The 17,109-nt window shown below is 38.8% G+C and overlaps 1 protein-coding gene across 1 annotated transcript in view; it reads left to right on the forward strand.

The window, feature by feature from the left end:
• LOC124796003 overlaps nt 1-17,109 on the forward strand; it is a 190,006-nt gene that overhangs the window by 161,168 nt on the left and 11,729 nt on the right. The window lies entirely within an intron of this gene.

Consider the following 17,109-nt stretch of genomic DNA (forward strand, 5'->3'; position numbering starts at 1 on the left):
CAACCCAAGGTTGCTTCATCAGGAAAGAGGGAAGGAGAGGGAAAGACGAAAGGATGTGGGTTTTAAGGGAGAGGGTAAGGAGTCATTCCAATCCCGGGAGCGGAAAGACTTACCTTAGGGGGAAAAAAGGACAGGTATACACTTGCGCGCACACACATATCCATCCGCACGTATACAGATATAGGCAGACATATGTAAATGCAAAGAGGTTGGGCAGAGATGTCAGTTGAGGCGGAAGTACAGAGGCAAAGATGTTGTTGAATGACAGGTGAGGTACAAGTGGCGGCAACTAGAAGTTAGCAGAGGTCGAGGCCTGATGGGTAACGGGAAGAGAGAATATATTGAAGGGCAAGTTCCCATCTCTGGAGTTCTGATAGGTTGGTGTCAGTGGCAAGTATCCAGATAACCCGGACAGTGTAACACTGTGCCAAGATGTTCTGGCCGTGCATCAAGGCATGTTTAGCCACAGGGTGATCCTCATTACCAACGAACACTGTCTGCCTGTGTCCGTTCATGTGAATGGACAGTTCCACATAGAAGGCTTCACAATGTAAGCATGTCAGTTGGTAAACCATGTGGGTGCTTTCACACGTGGCTCTGCCTTTGATCGTGTACACCTTCCGGGTTACAGGACTGGAGTAGGTGGTGGTGGGAGAGTGCAAGGGACAGGTTTTACACCGGGGGCGGTTACAATCTACCATTTTTTCCCACGTGGAATGTTTCCCTCTATTATATTCATAAAACAACATGGTGGAGACTGATTTATGCAAACACATTTTTTTTTATTTTATTTTAAACCAAGAACATCATAACCTAATGACGATTACCTGGGCTATGCTACAAATAAGGGATATGGAATCAACATTTCAGGTAGTGCTAGTGCTTTCATTTGTCTTTTTTATTCATTATATGGCTTTGTGATGTCTAGAAAAAAGACTAACATCAATTGTCTTGGGATTATACTGAAAATAAGCCATGGTTTTTGATTATCTTTCCCTCTTGGTTTGTAAAACTCAGTCTCCTGATTTTTTTGTTTTTGGAGGTTGGCTGGTATGTGTATGGACAATGAATCCTCAAAAGCCAAAGCATACTGTTGTTAAGATTGCAAAAGCTCGTAACTCAAAAATTGTCAATTTTGAATTGGTTATTTCTACAAGTTAAGAAATGTATCTCAGATAAGATGGAAAAGCCCATGTAGGTATGTTTAGCTCTTCTACAAGGGTAATCCCAAAAGTAAGGTCCCCTATTTTTTTATAAGTACATAGGCCTGTTTATTTTTACAATGTTTTACAGCCTGAACATTTAGCTATTTTTTGACATAATCATCATTTCTGTCGAAGCATTTTTGTAGACACTGTGGCAGTTATTGTATGCCCATGTCATACCAGCTCGCTGCCATGCTGTTCAGAAAGTTATGAACCTCTTCTTTCACCTCGTCATCGGAGCTAAATCACTGGGACCACAATTAACGCTGACATGTGCTGTGAGACTCTGAAAAAACTCAAACGGCTAATTCAGAACCGGAGAAGAGGAATGTTGAGCAAAGGCGTGCACATTCTCCATGACAACGCTCACGCACTCATCGCTCGGCAAACCATTGATCTCGTGCAACAGTTTCAGTGGAACATAATCACCCACCCACCCTATAGTCCTGAGTTGGCACCCAGTGACTATCACCTGTTCCCTAGGTTAAAAGAACATTTGTCCGGAAAGTGATTCAGCTCCAACGACGAGGTGAAAGAATAGGTTCATAACTTTCTGAACAGTAGGGCGGCAAGCTGGTATGACATGTGCATACAATAAACAAAAATGCACCGACAGAAATGGTGATTATGTCGAAAAATAGCTAAATGTTCAAGCTGTAAACTGATGTAAACCATTGTAGAAATAAACAGGTCTATGTACTTAGAAAAAAATAGGAGACCTTACTTTTGGGATTACTCTCGTATTGCAAAGTTTCAAAACCTTCTGCTTGGATATTTCTTACACTTCTGTCATAGTGCCAATATAATAATTATTAAGAGTTTGTTGGTGACTGGGCAACATTCTTTGTATTATTTAACAGTGTTGTAGTGTAGTGATTAATATGCAGTAAATTAATAATTGTGCAGATTATTATCTAATGTGTGCAGAAGATTAAATAGACCACCCAAAACCGCTAAGCACACAAATAATTAAGTACGCTATTTTCAGTAAGAACACAAGAACAAGGCATGCTAACTATAAAATAGAGTTCACCAACAAAAACAAGGCTAACTTAAATTTGAATTGTGTTATTTTTTCTCGATCTTATTTTGTTTTGTCGTACCAAATCTTAATTTTAATTTCGTAGACACTTCTCTGTGTAGATCATAGTAATACCATGCTGCTGGTGTATAATAATTGTACAGTGTGGTCCAGAAGCACATATTGTATAAATTGTACTTCCAGTCATCAAATTTTCTGGAGGTTTCTCTTGATGTTGGAGGAAACTTAAAGGCAAGTAAATAATTCCAAATCAAGGGCAGCTAGAATGTTGAAGATGGCTGTACAGTTATCTGACATTTCCTGCTCAGAAGTTCCAACAGTACTGCCAGCATCATTCTCACCAACAAATGAGATGTCAGTTTTAGAATATTAAATGTAAGTAGTTCAGAATATAATGATGTCATATCTGGTATATTTTCATGCCCAGACGTTCCAGGTGTACTGCCAGCATTCTTCCCACCAGCAAGTGAACTTCCAGTATCTACTAACTTAAATGTAAATAATTTAGAAGGCAGGGTTTTTATAGATTTGGTACTACCTATGAAACTAAACAGCAGAGGAATCTTATTGCTCAGAAGTACATGATCTGTACCTAACTCTAGAAAGCAGAGGAAGAAAGTTGATCCCAAAAGAGAGAGAATATAGAAGTGCTGTTCATAAGAAAAAAAGGAGACCAAATTGAAATAACAAAAGGACCTAGGGAAAGTGGAACAATATGATTATCAAAATTCTGTTGCAAATCAAGGAAGGAGAGAACATGTTCTTCAGTATCTGAGGAGAAATATAGTAAAATATTTCAAATATGGTCCCCCCCCCCCCCCCCTCCATGAACCATGGACCTTGACCTTGCTGTTGGTGGGGAAGCTTGCATGCCTCAGCGATACAGGTAGCCGTACCCTAGGTGCAACCACAACGGAGGGGTATCTGTTGAGAGGCCAGACAAACGTGTGGTTCCTGAAGAGGGGCAGCAGCCTTTTCAGTAGTTGCAGGGGCAACAGTCTGGATGATTGACTGATCTGGCCTTGTAACACTAACCAAAACGGCCTTGCTGTTCTGGTACTGCGAACGGCTGAAAGCAAGGGGAAACAGCAGCCGCAATTTTTCCCGAGGGCATGCAGCTTTACTGTATGGTAAAATGATAATGGCATCCTCTTGGGTAAAATATTCCAGAGATAAAATAGTCCCCCATTCGGATCTCCGGGCCGGGACTACTAAAGAGGACGTAGTTATCAGGAGAAAGAAAATTGGTGTTCTATGGATCGGAGTGTGGAATGTCAGATCCCTTAATCGGGTAGGTAGATTAGAAAATTTAAAAAGGGGAAATGGATAGGGAATAGATATAGTGGGAATTAGTGAAGTTAGGTGGCAGGAGGGACAAGACTTTTGGTCAGGTGAATACAGGGTTATAAATACTAAATCAAATAGGGATAATGCAGGAGTGGATTTAATAATGAATTTAAAAAAATAGGAATGCGGGTAAGCTAGTACAAACAGCATAGTGAATGTATTATCGTGGCCAAGATAGATACGAAGCCCACGCCTACCACAGTAGTACAAGTTTATATGCCAACTAGCTCAGCAGGTGACAAAGAAATTGATGAAATGTATGATGAGATAAAAGAAATTATTCAAATAGTGAAGGGAGACGACAATTTAATAGTCATGGGTGACTGGAATTCGATAGTAGGAAAAGGGAGAGAAGGAAACGTAGTAGGTTAATATGGATTGGGGGTAAGAATTGAAAGAGGAAACCGCCTAGTAGAATTTTGCACAGAGCATAACTTAATCATAGCTAACACTTGGTTTAAGAAACATGAAAGAAGGTTGTATATATGGAAGAAGCCTGGAGATACTAGAAGGTATCAGATAGATTATGTAATGATAAGACAGAGATTTAGGAACCAGGTTTTAAATTGTAAGACATTTCTAGGGGCAGATGTGGACTCTGACCACAATCTATTGGTTATGTACTGTAGATTAAAACTGAAGAAACTGCAAAAAGGTGGGAATTTAAGGAGATCGGACCTGGATAAACTGACTAAACCAGAGGTTGAACAGGGTTTCATGGAGAGCATAAGGGAACAATGGACAGGAATGGGGGAAATAAATACAGCAGAAGAAGAATGGGTAGCTTTGAGAGATGAAATAGTGAAGGCAACAGAGGATCAAATAGGTAAAAAGACAAGGCCTAGCAGAAGTCCTTGGGTAACAGAAGAGATATTTAATTTGATTCATGAAAAGAGAAAATATAAAAATACTGTAAAAGAAGCAGGCAAAAAGGAATACAAACATATCAGAAAAGAGATTGGCAGGAAGTGCAAAATGGTCAAGCAGGGATGGCTAGAGGACAAATTTAAGGATGTAGGGGCTTATCTCCCGAGGGGTAAGATAGATACTGCCTACAGGAAAATTAAAGAGACCTTTGGAGAAAGAGAACCACCTGCATGGATATCAAGAGCTCAGATGGAAACCCAGTTCTAAGCAAAGAAGGGAAAGCAGAAAGGTGGAAGGAGTATATAGAGGGTCTATGCATGGGCGATGTTCTCTAGGACAATTTCATGGAAATAGAAGAGGATGTAGATGAAGATGAAATGGGAGATATGATACTACGTGAAGAGTTTGACAGAGCACTGAAAGGCCTAAGTCAAAACAAGGCCCCGGGAGTAGACAACATTCCATTAGAACTACTGACAGCCTTGGGAAAGACATTCCTGACAAAACTCTACCATCTGGTGTGCAAGATGTATGAGACAGGCAAAATACCCCCAGACTTCAAGAAGAATATAATAATTCCAATCTCAAAGAAATCAGGTGTTGACATATGTGAAAGTAACCGAACTATCAGTTTAATAAGTCACATTGGCAAAATACTAACATGAATTCTTTACAGACAAATGGAAAAACTTGTAGAAGCCGACCTCGGATAAGATCAGTTTGGATTCCGTAGAAATATTGGAACACGTGGGGCAGTACTGACCCTACGACTTATCTTAGAAGAAAGATTAAGGAAAGGCAAACCTATGTTTCTAGCATTTGTAGACTTAGAGAAAGCTTTTGACAATGTTGACTGGAATAATCTGTTTCAAATTCTGAATGTGGCAGGGGTAAAATACAGGGAGCAAAAGGCTATTTACGAGTTGTACAGAAACCAGAGTCGATGGATATGAAAGGGAAGCAGTGGTTGGGTAGGGGATGAGACGGGGTTTATCCCATCCCCGATGTTATTCAATCTGTACATTGAGTAAGCAGTAAGGGAAACAAAAGAAAAATTCGTAGTAGGTATTAAATTCCATGGAGAAGAAATAAAAACTTTGAGGTTCGCCGATGACATTGTAATTCTGTCGGAGACAGCAAAGGACTTGGCAGAGCAGTTGAACAGAATGGACAGTGTCTTGAAAGGAGGATATATGATGAACTTTAACAAAAGTAAAACGAGGATAATGGAATGTAGTCGAATTAAGTCTGGTGATGCTGTGGGAATTAGATTAGGAAAACATACACTTAAGGTAGTAAAGGAGTTTTGCTATTTGGGGAGCAAAATAGCTGATGATGGTCGAAGTAGAGAGGATATAAAATGTAGACTGGAAATGACAAGGAAAGCGTTTCTGAAGAAGAGAGATTTGTTAACATCGAGTATAGATTTAAGTGTCAGGAAGTCGTTTCTGAAAGTATATGTATGGAGTGTAGCCATGTATGGAAGTGAAACATGGATGATAAATAGTTTGGACAAAAGAGAATAGAAGCTTTCGAAATGTGGTGCTACAGAAGAATGCTGAAGATAAGATGGGTAGATCACATAACTCATCAGGAGGTATTGAATAGAATTGGGGAGAAGAGGAGTTTGTGGCACAACTTGACGAGAAGAAGGGATCTGTTGGTAGGACATGTTCTGAGGCATCAAGGGATCACCAATTTAGTATTGGAGGGCAGTGTGGAGGATAAAAATCATAGAGGGAGACCAAGAGATGAATACATTAAGCAGATTCAGAAGGATGTAGGTTGCGGTAGGTATTGGGAGATGAAAAAGCTTGCCCTGGATAGAGTAGCATGGAGAGCTGCATCAAACCAGTCTCAGGACTGAAGACCACAACAACAACATGGGTTACGAGCAATGGCAAGTGTATTGTGCTACATTGGTTCACTGGAAAAAAGTTAAACAAAAATACCAAAGTAAGAGAATCAGGAACAAAAGGTTATCTTCAGGATAAATTATAAAGTATAATATGATATGTTACCCGTATGTAATGAAATGTTCCATCAACTTTAGGAATTTATGTATGGTCACTCACCACGTGGGTTAAACTAAATAAAGAGGATACTTATTTCAAAACAGGAAGGGACTGGAAAGAAGAAAGTAATACACTGAAAGAAAATGTTTCTAAATTTTTAGATGAAATACTCAAGTTGCCACCCCAGTATTGCTGAGTCTCTACATGTAAGCTTTAGTTTGAGCCACATTTTCCACATTTAGTAAATTGTACAGAGCATTCAAAATTAATTGATTTAGTGGTAATGTTTAACCAGCTGCTTTAAAAGATTAATTTGTAAAAGAAATAAGGGAATGTAATGTTGGTTAATTTCAGCTAAAGAAAAATGAATGTGCTTTCTATTTTTCTTAGTGTTACATAATATTTCAGAGAAGATGAAGAAAGAGAGGACAAGGCAGAACAATTCAAATGATGAAAAGGCAGCTGAAGTAGGAAAGTGTTGTATATTTATTATGGATATACAAGCAATACAACTAGTATCTGCAACCCAAGCCAGTTGTTGTTATTTGGTCAATTGTATGTTATGTTTGGCATGTAGGAGAAGAAGGGCTGGATGCTAATGTGTTTGCGATTTTCATTACGGATTTTCAGACGCATAAATAAGACAGTGACAAAAATAGAAAATAAAATACGTTGTGGTGAAAGGGTGCTTGGAACAGAAATGTACTTCTCAGTTGTGTACAGCATAGAAAATGATACTATTACAGGGTGTATATACTATGGGACAACTGGGAAATCTAGGAGAAATTTGGGAATTTGTTCATCCAGGAGAAAACCGCGAATTTTACAGAATTCTGGAAATTTTTTGTTGTTTAAGTTTTTACTTAAATTTTTTTGTAATTGTGACTGGCAAGAAGTGAAACGCAACAGAGAATATTACTGTTTCACACTTCTGCTGAATAACACTGCGGCAGTAAAAAATTAATGAGGGAAAAATAAGCAAAACTTAAGTTGCAAAGGAAATATGCCATTTACAACAACAGGACATGGTGCTATTCTGTGTTCTCTCTCCTGTCTGTCAATCGTTTTCAATTCAGATTTTTCCATCTTGCTGCCAAAAGTATACAAGAAACAGACAAAATGGAAGAAATGTCCACTTTTTCAATGGTAGTAATGTAGTCATTAGAACACTCAACATACTTGTTTCTTCACCTCATTTTCGTTTTGGAATGTGCGGTTTAGTATTATACTCTTTTGTATCGTTCCTACACGTTGAATCCCTAGCTTGAATAGATATGCAACTAGGTCCTTATCGATATAATGAGTAAAAATAGATCTTGTAGTTCTGGTCCCTTGGAATTTCCCTTGAGAGGCGAACTGCAAAGTTTCTGGGTGCTCCAATATCTCGTTCATTATCTATTCTGAAGTTTGGATTATTTTCGTTCCCACTGTAAATTTCAGTTTTGTGTGAAAACCCCATTTGCCAACATAAAACAAAAAGTTTATACCTCTTATTTATGTAGTTTGTCTTTCTTATACATCTTCATGTCGTGCCTTGTTTTGGTTACAAAAATTTGTTTATCAATTGACAAATGCTTGCTCAGTGCAGTCGAGACATTTTTTATTCACATGAACAGTGATAGGCCCAATTTTGTACGATTTGTCATGATATAAATTCTCAGGGTCTGGTGACTTCATATTGTCAAACAGTGGAAAGAGGAGCCAAAAAGCTAATGAAGCATATGCCTATAAAATTATGAATGGCATGAACAAATGTTTTGTTTGGGTTTTTGTGTGTGCTGTAAAAATCAGTTTTACCTGCAATTTTTGCTGTTAATTCGTCAGTAAAAAAGAACTGATACGGCGTAGATGACTCCAGCATTGATTGGGCCAGTGATATTTCCATTGACTCTAAAACGAACATTAAAAAAGAAATACTTTCCAATTGATTCAATTTTTCTTTATCTTTTTCTGAAACCTGTAGTACTGGCATATCAGCAACAACATTATTATTATTATTTCTTTACTTTCTCAGACATTAAGTCTGGTTAAAAATGTAAAGTGACGCGGACCTTGATCAAGTGTCACTTCCTTTTAACTGTACGGTATGTGTTACATTGCATTTAGGAACTTTCGGGTAATTGAACATGTATCAATAATTACAGATTTCTGTAGTTGTATATATAAGTTTGGATGTAGCTGTATAGCATTGATGTACTTGTGGATATTGTGTGGTATGACTCCTGTAGTTGATAGTATAAGTGGTATAATGTCAACTTTATCCTGATGCCACATGTCCTTGACTTCCTCAGCCAGTTGGATGTATTTTTCAATTTTTTCTCCTGTTTTCTTTTGTATATTTGTTGTATTAGGTATGGATATTTCAATTAGTTGTGTTAATTTCTTCTTTTTATTGGTGAGTATGATGTCAGGTTTGTTATGTGGTGGTGTTTTATCTGTTATAATGGTTCTGTTCCAGTATAATTTGTATTCATCAGTCTCCAGTACATTTTGTGGTGCATACTTGTATGAGGGAACATGTTGTTTTGTAAGTTTATGTTATAAGGCAAGCTGTTGATGTATTATTTTTGCTACATTGTCATGTCTTCTGGGATATTCTGTATTTGCTAGTATTGTACATCCGCTTGTGATGTGATCTACTGTTTCTATTTGTTGTTTGCAAAGTCTGCATTTATCTGTTGTGGTATTGGGATCTTTAATAATATGCTTGCTGTTTATTATTATTATTATATACTGCACACAAGAGGCAACTACACAGGTAGCGGGGCCTGTGTGGAAGGGACTGGGCGGTTTTTTAGGTTAGGGGGTCCTAGGGAACCACAGAAAGATCGTCCATCTAAAAGGGGGCAGGTAAAACACAGTAAAGTATGTGTAGAAACGATTCGGTGTTGTAGTTGTGAATTGTCGTAGCTGTGTTGGGAAAGAACCAGAGTTCCAAGACCTAATAGAAAGCACTGAAGCTCAAATAGTTACAGGTACAGAAAGCTGGCTAAAGCTGGAAATAAGTTAAGCTGAAATTTTTTCAAACGATCTAAAAGTATCCAGAAAATACAGTTGGTGGTGGAATATTTATTGCTGTCAGTAGTAGTTCACCTGGTAGTGAAACTGAAGTAGATAGTACCTGCGAAATAGTATGGGTAGAGGTTATATGTGACAATTGGACTAAACTATTAATTCGATTGTTTTACTGACCCCGACGACGCAGAACAGTTCAAAGAAAACTTTAATCTCATTTCAAATAGGTTCCCCACTCATACAGTTATAGTCAGTGGTGACTTCAATCTACCTCGATATGCCGGAAAAATTATACATTTAAAGCTGGCGGCAGGCACAAAACGTCATCCGAAATCATACTGAATGCTTTCTCAGAAAATTATTTTGAGCAAATAGTTCATGAGACCATGTGAAGCGTAAATGGTTGCAAAAGTATACTTGACCTCTTAGCAATAAACAGTCCTGGACAAGTAGGGAGTATCATGACGAATACAGGGATTAGCAACACCAAGGCAGTTGCTGCTAGGCTGAATGCCATAACACTCACAACCATCAAAAAGAAACTCAAAGTACATCTATTTACAAAAGCTGATAAAAATGCTCTTAACGCCTCTAAGAGACAGTCTCCACTCCTTCCGATCTGATCACATAAGCGTAGAAAAGATGGGGAATGATTTCAGAGATACTATCGATGGCAGTTGAAAGATATATACCACATAAATTAATATGTGATGGTACTTATACCCCATGGTACACAAAATGGGTGAGGTCACTGTTGCAGAAGCAGCGAAAAAAGCAAGCCAAATTTAAAAGAACACAAAATCCCCAAGACTGGCAAAGTTTTGCAGAAGTTCGAAATATAGCGTGTACTTCAATGTGAGATGCTTTTAATAATTTCCACAATGAAACTCTGTCTCGAAATGTGGCAGAACACCCAAAGAGATTCTGGTCGTACGTAAAGCACACCAGTGGCAAGACGCAATCAATACTCTTTCACCAAAGACAATGAAATAAATATTCCTGAATTACAATCAAGAAAAACTGCGAAGATGAGAAACATAGAAGTAGATATCCTCAGTGAAACAAGGCAGTTTAAATCACTTAATAAAGCCAAGGCCTCTGTCCAGATTGTATACCAGTCAGGATCCTCTCAGAGTATGTTGATACAATAGCTCCATATTTAGCTATTATATACAACTGCTTGCTCACAGAAAGATACATACCTAAAAACTGGAAAATTGCTCAAGTCACACCAATATACAAAAAAGGAAATAGAAGTAATCCGCTGAATTACAGGCCGATATAACTAATGTCGATTTGCAGTAGGGTTTTGGAACATATATTGTGTCCGAACATTATGAAGTGCCTCAAAGAAAACGATTTATTGACACGTAGTCAGCACGAATTCAGAAAATATCATTCTTGCGAAACACAACCAGCTCTTTATACTCATGAAGTAATGAGTGCTATCGACAGTGGATGTCAAATTGATTCCATATTTTTAGATTTCCAGAAGGCTTTCAACACTGTTCCTCACAAGTGTCTTCTAACCAAACTGCTTGCCTATAGAATATCGCCTCAGTCGTGCGACTGGATTCGCAATTTCCTGTCAGAAAGGTCACAGTTTGTAGTAACAGATGGGAAGTCATCAAGTGAAACAGAAATAATATTTGGAGTTCCCCAAGAAAGTGCTATAGGCCCTCTATTGTGTCTGATCTATATTAACGACATACGAGGCAATGTCAGTAGCCATCTTAGATTGCAGATGATGCTATCATTTACCGTCTTGTAAAGTCATCAGATGACCAAAACGAATTGCAAAATGATTTAGATAAGATATCTGCATGGTGCGAAAAGTGGCAGTTTATCCTGAATAAAGAAAAGTGTGAAGTTATTCACATGAGTACTGAAAGAAATGCGGTAAATTTCAATTACGTGATATGTCACACAAAAAAGGCTGTAAATTAAACTAAATACCTAGGGATTACAATTACAAATAACCTAAATTGGAACAATCACATAGGTAATGTTGTGGGTAGAGCAAACCAAAGGCTATGATTCATTGGCAGAACACTTAGAAGGTGCAACAGTTTTGCTAAAGAAACTGTTTATACCATGTTTGTCCACCATAGTTTGGAGTACTGCTGTGTGGTGTGGGATCCGCATCAGGTGGGACTGACGGATGACATCAAACAAGTTTAAAGAAGGGCAGCTCGTTTTGTATTATCGCGAAATAGGGGAGATAGTGCCATAGACATGATATGTGAATTGGAGTGGCAATCGTTAAAACAAAGGCATTTTTCGTTGCGACGGGATCTTCTCATGAAATTTCAATCACCAGTTTTCTTCTCCAATTGCAAAAATATTCTGTTGGCACCCACCTACGTAGGGAGAAATGATTGTTACAATAAAATAATAGAAATCAGGGCTCGCACAGAAAAATTTAAGTGCTTGTTTTTCCCGCGCGCCATTAGAGAGTGGAATGGAAGAGAGGCAGCTTGAAGGTGGTTCATTGAACACTCTGCCAGGCACTTTATTGAGCGTAGCAGAGTAATCATGTAGATGTAGATGTACTATTATTATCATCATCATCATCATCCCAACAAAATTATTTGAATTATTTGTAGGTATCTATGGTAGTCTAAAGCTCGTTGTCACTATCTGCCCCACTCATCTCTCGTAAGGCAACCTGCCAACACCCCTGTTTTGAGCATCTGCGAAAGCAGATCTCATGGATGGTGATAATGAAAACCAAAATGTGTTGTTTAATGGAAACTAAAACTGTTGTATTACTAGACATGTTTGGCGAAGATATACATTGCTAAAAAATGCACATATTAGTTACCATGAACAATATGAAATTATAGACAAACTAAATGTTTGATAGAAGACCAATTACAGATATTTGACAGCCAAGATGATCAATTAACTGTTTACAACTTATATCATGTATACAGGTTGCATGAAAAATGTTTGATGACTTGCATTAATCACTTTTGACTGTGTCAGTACAGGACAGTTCGTTCAGGCTGTGCCTGTGCGAGATGAAACCTCTATTCCATCATGTCTTTGTAAGATCATTAGTCATTAGCATTTATCATCGTGTCACCAAATGCTACTTTTATGACACTATCGCACCTCCTTTAATTATGCTCCACCTCTTGCTTTTTTCTACAACACTCTTCCCAGTCATTTGCAGTAATAGAGTGAAAGATGCTGTCTGAGGGTTTACTGCAGACGTCTCATCAGAAATAGTGCTCCCCGTATATAATGTTTAATCTTCTCTATGCCAATTCAGCATTCAGGTCACACTTCTATAGTGGCAGATGAAGCACAGTGTGATCTACACTCTTTTGCATAAATTGACAGCTTGATTCTTTTCATTACGTTTGCCTGCCTTTGCTAGAGCACGTAGGCCAGCCTTTTTAATGCTTTCATTGTGTTTTATGCTCCTCTTCCTCCCCCTCCCCCCCCCCCTCCCCCCCCTCCCCCCCCCCCCCCATCCAGTCACTCGATTATCAACACCCTTGGGTAAAATATTGAGGTATTATGGGTATTATGTCCACCTGCCTACAACAAGAGTCCATGGCAGTGACAAAATTGGGCAGCAGATTCGGGAGCACCATCTTCAAATAAACTTTCTGGAAATTGTCAGAAATCATTTGCCCATGATAGTCTCCTTGTGTCCATTTCACCCAGGTATTTAGCTCCTCTTGCCTGACAAATACAGTTTTTGATCGAACACTTGCCATTGTCATTCTTCTGGAGACACATCTCCATGCCGTAACACCCATGACATCTTTTGATTTCTACCATCAGTGGCCAGTGCAGTTGTTAAGCTGGGAAGTATCCCCTCTGCACAACAAAGAATAAGTTCTGTGTAGTGTCAGCACATCAGAGGAAATGTTTTGTTCCCGTGCAGCTCTGTTGGGATGGCATTTCTCATTTTCTATTGTTGTTGAACTGCACGCATGTGCATCAAAACATTGCTATGCACCTACGAGCACTAAGCTCCATTATGCACTGCTAAGCACCATTCTGTGCTGCTCAGCGCCATGCATTTGTGCATGGTGCAGTGAGTCTGGTGTGGCACAAGTTTGGGTTGCTATTGATGTCTTTGCGAACATCTCTGATGCTTTTGATTAGCACAAGGAAATGTCACGGTAAGACCACTATCACCACATTCTGGTAACAATTTCTTTTGTCAAGTATGGATCTCCACACAGTCCAGTCGGCTTAGGTACTTTAAGAGAGAATGTCCCATCACCAGTATATCATCTCGTGCAGCAGGAGAAGTTCTGACATGATGGGTACTATTTTCTTTTGCTTGTAGAACTCCGTGATGAATTTCTTGTTACTAATTTACGGAAGTCATGAACTTCATCAGTATTATTCAGGGTGTCTACGACCTGGGACAACCGGAAAATCCGGGAAAAACCTGGGAATTTTTCATTGTTTTAGCTTTCAGTTAAATTTTTGTAATTTTGACTGAGAATTGATTCTCTAGCAAAGAATGTTATTGTGCCCTGCTACTGGAGAATGATACTGCAGCAATAAAATATAAACGAGAGGGAAAAAAATAAAACTTTAGTGGCAAAGGAAATGTGCAATTTACAACAACAAAACACCGTGCACGCACAAGCGTCTGCAAATGGCAAAAATATGTCAAAGGCCATAGGGCGCAGACTGTAATTCTTCGTAACAATAAACGGCTTGCTATGAGCATGACGTCACAACTGTTCATGTAAGGTTCGTTTGACCAATTGCCAGTGGTCTGTTGCGCATGCGCACTTGACTCGCGTATAAGCAGTACCTTCTCCCACTACTTGAAGTTTGGCTGTTAGCTGTATCGGTAGTAGCAGCAAGCAGCCAGATGCAAACGAGAAAAATTTTTCTCCCACATCCTAGCTGCCAGATTCATGCTTGCACAGAGTTGTAGTGGGGAGGGGGTTCTCCACGTGACCCGTGTTTACGTTAAGTGATTTCGCTGCTTCTCCTTGTGTACAGCTCCCACATCAAATGAAAACAAAACGGATTTCTGTGGCCGGAAGTTATCAAGTGAATTAAAATACATTCACATAATTACGGAGGGCAAAAGTATATTATTAATTTCAGTTTTCTGATTTTATTTTATTTCCAAGTTTGTAGCAGTCAAGCATTAATCGCCCTGCAGAACAGTGAAGTTAATTTCGCAAGTTTGCTAAAGAAATTTGGCTTTAATAATCTTTCCGCTGAGGCAGTCATTTTATTTGAAACGAAGTGTTTCATTCTACAGTATTGCCTAGTTCCAAGCGAAGCTGAATTTCAAGTGCACGTTATCATCTTCTGCCATATATGGCATTATGCCATAATAAAGAACCAAAAATGAGATTGCAGAGTACTGGTATTCCAAGAAAATTTACATCCCAAAAACGACACTGACAAGCTTAATACACACGAACTTGCGGGCTTCCTACACAGATACAGTTGCACACGCACAATAATGCCTGTTTTTCTGACGCTCTCTGGCAACTGGTAAATTGAACCTATTTCTAACAGTCTCCGGATAGTATTGCGGACGGTGGTTAGAAAAGCATTACTTTCAAAGTAAATTTCTTTTTACGCAAGATGAATTATGTTACGTGTGAGAAAGTGGGATGGATATCTAAATCACAGAGCATTTGAAACTGAACAGTTTGAGGACCAGCCACTTACAAGAATTTCGAGCCGAGACATTTATGTCAGAATTTTAAATTTACTGACACATTTGTGTGATGTATCTTAAAGTATAACACACGCCAAAAAAAAAAAAAAAAAAAAAAAAAAAATCAATATTACATGTGAAAATTTAGCTTTGTTGTAGCGTGTCAATCTTAGAGGCCAAAATTATATGTGAAAGCTTAGCTTTTCTTGTAGATATACAGTACTGTGTACATTAATGTAAACCGTTAACTTTTCCTATTGCGTGTTCGCGCTATGTAACCAGTGATCTTGCTATTGGCTGACTATAACACGTGTCCTCTGCTCTGAATAGCTGCTGTCATCAGCTGGCGAGATCTCGTGGCTTGAGATATGACTCGCTTACAAAAGGACATCGCAACCTTGGTTTCTACGCTCCGGAAACTAACGTGCTGTGTTTGGTGCAATTCAAATTTATACTTTCGTAATACAAAAATATGCAGCGTATATGTTGCTGCAAATCAAAGGTCTTTCCAAAACTTCTTTCCTTTTTTAATTAAAAGTCTCTCCAAAACTTCTCTGCCCCGTCCTTTTTTTTTTTTTTAAGTTCCGAGGGAAAATCTACGGAAAACATACTGTCACTTAGCACAGAAAAAGTGTATTTTCGCCCGGGAAAAAGCATATTTTTTAAATGGGATATCCAGGAGAAATCCAGGAATAATCCGGGAATTTTTTTTCCTTGTCCCCGTATACACCTTGTTATTGTATCTCTTCAGAGAGAAACAAAAGAAAAGTAACTCAATTCAACCTGAAGGTGCCTAGGTGGAAGCATTGTTGAATATAACAACTAGGTACTTGTACAGTACAAATTAGAACTGAAACTGACCTTTTCTTCTCAGAAGTCCCACGTGGTTCACCACAATGAGAGCTGGTAAAATTCCTGTTCCTGTCCAGGGTCCGTAAACTTCTGCCAGTGCAAGTGACAGCTCCTATAAGGGCCTGAGTGAAAGGGTGTAAGAGCTTTTTGCACTTGTTTTCCACCTGCACCACTTGTTATTACAAACGACCCTTTCCTTTTAGGGGTCACAGGAGCCGTACTCGAACCCCACGATAAAACTAGAGTAGTGTCTTCACTCACTTCAAAATGAGAGAACAAGTAACGCACAACACAAAACATAGTATAATATACACAAGGCATTTGATAACAGTTGGTAGAGCTGTAAAAGCAGTGGTACAGGCTTGACTGCTAGCAGTACGTTAAGCAACCATAGAGCAAAACAGCCACACTATAGTGTCTGCATAGTAATAGTAGTAGTAGTAGTAGTAATAATAGTAGTCTTCATTGTTGTCATGATCGTCGTTGTCTTCAGACCAAAACAGCTCGTCGTACTACTGTATCCTTTGCAGAGCTCTTAATCACGGTGTAATTTCTGCAGCCTACATCCATATTGATATGATAATAAATTTGTATAAGAATTGGGAGGTAGGACATCTCCAGCTGAGCTTCATATTGAAATCAGATAAGTAACTGCTCCAGCATAAATAGTTTTACTGGTTCAAAAACATGACCAGTTATAAGCCCTTCTTCTGATGTGCAAGAATGGTGGGATGCATGGCCGCTGTACATTGTGAACACCAGGCTGTGGGCAGGTGACGACTGCACGTGAAGCCGGCTTCACATGTGGCAGTCACCTGCCCGCAGTGTGTGCTGTGGTCACACGCACCACCGCTCTTGTACAGTTGAAGATGGGCTTATAATTACCCAAGACCGGTCATTGTTTTGAACCTGTAAAACTATTCACAACTGAAGTGGTTGATTATCTGATTCTACAACAAATTTGTGCATGTGATGCATACCAAATAGTCTACAAAATATTTTACCTGTTAGATCCTCCTCTTTAATATTTTGAGATATGTATTTGGACATCTTTTGAGTGAAGCCCGTGAACTATTCATGATCTTTGTTCATGTTACGTTTTAT

This window comes from Schistocerca piceifrons, chromosome 4 (genome assembly GCF_021461385.2).
Source record: "Schistocerca piceifrons isolate TAMUIC-IGC-003096 chromosome 4, iqSchPice1.1, whole genome shotgun sequence".
NCBI lineage: Eukaryota > Metazoa > Arthropoda > Insecta > Orthoptera > Acrididae > Schistocerca > Schistocerca piceifrons.